General features: G+C 32.3%; 1 protein-coding gene across 1 annotated transcript in view; it reads left to right on the top strand.

The window, feature by feature from the left end:
• Positions 1–4,387, top strand: part of LOC111087006 (type-1B angiotensin II receptor-like) — a 38,767-nt gene that overhangs the window by 25,089 nt on the left and 9,291 nt on the right. The window lies entirely within an intron of this gene.

Raw genomic sequence — 4,387 nt, 5'->3', positions numbered from 1 at the left:
ATCCCCATCGAATGATTTTACGCAGTCATACCACATCTGACAGTCGTGACGTCAAACGTGCTCGACAGCAGGCAAGTGTTTTATTGAAATATTCGATTTTTGTGTACCGTGTATTGGAGTATAACTACGATACTAGTAGAAGCCTCCGAAATAATGAGTTCATACAATTAGCCACCGGTATTGTTGATTTGTGCAAGGACGTTAATTCTTCAATTAATTCGAGCACTATTACTTCCCATTTAGAGGTTTTACATTCTGCTCTTCCTAAGAGTTGGAGTGTTCTTCTTCTTTCTCAGTTGCCGATGTCTAACTCTTCCCAGAGGGTTTCTTTGTCTCTTTATAAACCCTCTGGAGATGGATATTTTCTTTTTGAGGGGTTGTCTATGAAGTATGTTTATTGTATATTAAATGTTCGTATGCACTCTTCGGTAGTCCATAATTTTTGGAGTTCTGTCGTATTATCTACTAAAGGTGGAAAAATAATGGAAGTCATGTTTTGATCCTTTTGTTGGGTTTAAATTATTCGAGTTACATTTTTTACTTTGACATCATACAGTGACCACAAATGTGAAATTGGTTCACATTCTCTTTGTCAGGTGTCATTAGAATCTATTACTCATTAATTTTTGCATATTGTGGGATATTGTTTTTTTATCTAATTTCAAATATGGTGGATCGGGTACTTACAGATCATGAGAAATGTCTATATGCTTTAGAGTTTTTCTTTAGGGTGTATCTAAATTTTATGCGTAATTATGTCGTACTTTTAGTTCATTAGCGAAGTTGTTTATTTTTTATGCGGGGAAAACATTTTTGACAAAAAGTCAATTTATTAATTTGTTATGTTATTTTAAAACTAGGTTAGAAATAATTTTTTTCATTTTTGTAAGTATTCACAAAAAATAATTTGGATAGTTTTCAGTTTTTTATATAGTACAGTTGGTAAGTTAATGGAGCGTGGATTTATCCTTGTGCCATGTTTTACTTAACAGTATTCAGTGTGTGTAATTAGTTTATTTCGATGTTTTTATGTTTTCCTGTCTTTATTGTTCTTGCTATTAACTTTTTTGATGTAATTATGTATAATATTTATTGGTTTTATTTGTACCGTTTTTTATGCATATGCCCCTTCTATGAGGGTGGTGAAATAAAGACAACAACAACTGGTATTCTATATATATTGATAGTTTAATGATATCTTGTGAAATTTTAAATGATTATATCTCCTAGATATAGACCCGACGTTGTCTAGTGGTTAGCATGCTGCAGTGCATAACAGCAGGTCCTACGTTTGAGTCCACTTTATTGTATTTATTTTATTTTAGCTTATACTAAGAAGTAAAGTAAATAAACCAATTATAAGGACTCGTGAGCATATGGTATTACATAGAGAATTTTCGTCCTCACCTCTACAGTTGTTGTCGGTCTAGACTGTCTCTGTCATATCTTTGCTCCGTGGGTGTTGGTGATAACCAATCTGGCCACGTAGACTTATTTCTATAACAATCACGTGTACAAATAGAGCTGCACGTAACAAAGTTACTTAATTTGGCCTTTGTTTCATTGTAAAACTCCAGTTTGACTTTTAAGATCAGATGATCTGGAGATGGCCTGATCCAGTTTTATTTGTCTTTTATTTTAATTCTAACTGTGTCGAGCAGGGTGTTAACTTATATTTTTTGTTTAGTTAAATTGTTTCAAGGATTTTGCTTTTTTTGGTCAAGTTTTGGGTAAAATGGAGTTAATGCTCGAATAAAGATTAGTTTTGTTTCTCGTGAAATTGCAAGTGTGCCCCTTCGTACTCTTACCTTCGACAACTCTTTTTGCGTGTGTACTCTCTTACACGAATCCCAGGATCGTCTTTACTGCAATCAGTAACAGGAACAGTAGGAAAAGAAGTAACAAAGTACTGATTTTGAAATGAATTTTAAATTATAGAAAGATGTAATTAAGATATTAAAATACTATACACTCAAGTGAAAAGTGTCACAGGACATTAAGAATCTCGATTAAAGCAGAAATAAAACACGGATATTAACACTTAAGTCTAATTTGTTTACGATACAATGAGATTAATACCCAGAAGAAAATTTCTAATATGAATGTACTCCACAATCTCTCACTGATATCAAATAAATCTAGAATATAATAAACTAGAAAGATTACAAAGTGGAAGCGTTTAGCCTAATAAGCGTTTCACTGTCACTGCATAGTTGTGAAAAGTAAGCTAAAAGGTGATTTCATATCAGGCTGTACTTTAAAGTTTGTAGTGCAAAGACACTTTATTGTGATTTGTTGATATCTACCGATGGTGAAAATGCCATGAGTTTCATAAAACACGCGAATTTCTAGTTTATTAAATAGATTATAATGGCATTCTTTGTGAAATCCTAATGATCGGATAAAGTGTAATTTGAAAACTATGTTGTAATGTGCTTAACGAGAACAAGATATTAACTGGTTGAAATTCATGAAAGGATTTTGTCGTTAAAATCCAGAATTACTTCGCAAATATTTCAAAGATCACCATATCGTCTACAATAAGCTTAAGCGCATAGTTTACATAGAGCCTCAGGCCTTATTCAATGTTTAATTACAATATATGCTGCATATACAAATATGTTAAGCAAATTTATTGCTCAGTAAATCCAATAAACAGCAAGCTTCGTTTCCTGCTTTCTAATATTGTATTAAGCGGTATTTTACTTCTGGATATTACGATTGACAGAAGCAAATAGATGTTTCGTTTTTACTTGTTCATTTGTTTTACAGAAAAAAAGTCCATGAATGTGATGTGACTGATTAAAAAAACGCGATGCAGCAGTTAAAACTAAGATTAATGTGGTGAATCAGTTATACGTATATAGACACTATAACAGATATGTGTGTATATATATAACAGTACACGTAATATATATATAACCTATTTGTAGCCTTGTTTACATAAAAATAACCTCTAATCATTTTAAGGTCAAAAAAGAGTTTATACTTACCTTAAACAAGAACTACTTAACGAGCACATTACTGATTAAACATTCTGCTCTATCACTATTTCTGGTGGTTTGTGGCGACATTGTAATTTAGTTTCTTGAAAACTGTACTGGCGACTTAAATCAGTATCGGGCGGTTTATGGCGAAACTGTAATTAGGTTTTTTAAAGACTATACTATCGACTTGAAATAATTTCTGGTGGTTTGTGGCGACATTGTAATTTAGTTTCTTGAAAACTGTACTGGCGACTTAAATCAGTATCGGGCGGTTTATGGCGAAACTGTAATTAGGTTTTTTAAAGACTATACTATCGACTTGAAATAATTTATGGTGGTTTGTGACGACGCTGTAATCGGGTTTAGGAAATATTGTACTAACGACTTAAATTATTTTCTGATGGTTTATGGCAATAATGTAATTATAAATATTTGAATACTGTACTGGCGACTTAAATCGGTTTCTGGTGGTTTGAAAAGACGTATCGTGGTTCTTAATGTGTTGTTACGAAACTCTATTCCCCGTTTCCCATAAATTACAGCAGTACTTTATTTTCGGTGATTTTTTAGCTACGCTGTTATGCAGTTTCTGGTGATTTGAGCGGCACTGTGGTGCAATTCTTAGTTTATTGTGTTGCTTTCATGATTTTTCTAATAGTTTCTAGAGATGCTGTAATGAATTTTCTGATAGATTTAGTTTCAAGTAACGTAGCTTTCAATGTCCTTTGAAAGACCTATTAAGTTACATGATTGAAATGTCTGGTATAACAACAATTCATCTTTCGCTTCCAACTGTTGTCTTGAAAGTCACGCATGTGTATAATTAAACTTGAAATTGTAGTAACATTTCAACAGTTGCTGATAGATCATGTATTAAAATAGGAGAAGTATAGCTTCAGACTATTACCAGAAATAAATAACAAAAAGTTGTTTTCTGAAGATTGATACACCTATTCATGTTTTCCTAAATCAAGCCTCGACTTTATGTTGCTAATTTCATTAAACGTGTTTGTGTTTTACTTGTTCACCTAAGTGAGGAAATACAAGTCATGATTGAATAATCTGAGTATTCAACAAAAAATATTTTAAACAATTAAAACACCTTAACTAAACGTCCAGAAAAACATGCAAAAACAGGGAATGTGTTTTCAAACGATTAACTTTTCTAATCTTTAAATGTCTTAGAGTCTCGTCAGCTTACTTTCATGAATTTCATTTTTGAAACATTCTATCTCACGAGCTTAGTTCTGTACTTTCTTGTATACCAAACGACCTGTATTCTCATCGCTGTCAACTCCATTATTTAGTGAACAACATCTCACACTCTGATCAGATTAGGTGTAAGCTTTGTTGCTCAACTAACATCTTACATTCTGATCAGATTAGGTGTAAACTTTCTT

This window comes from Limulus polyphemus, unplaced genomic scaffold (assembly GCF_000517525.1).
Source record: "Limulus polyphemus unplaced genomic scaffold, Limulus_polyphemus-2.1.2 Scaffold1630, whole genome shotgun sequence".
In the NCBI taxonomy this organism is placed as follows: domain Eukaryota; kingdom Metazoa; phylum Arthropoda; class Merostomata; order Xiphosura; family Limulidae; genus Limulus; species Limulus polyphemus.
The sequence above is the reverse complement of the archived record's forward strand: the minus strand, read 5'-3'. Positions and strand labels throughout refer to the sequence as shown.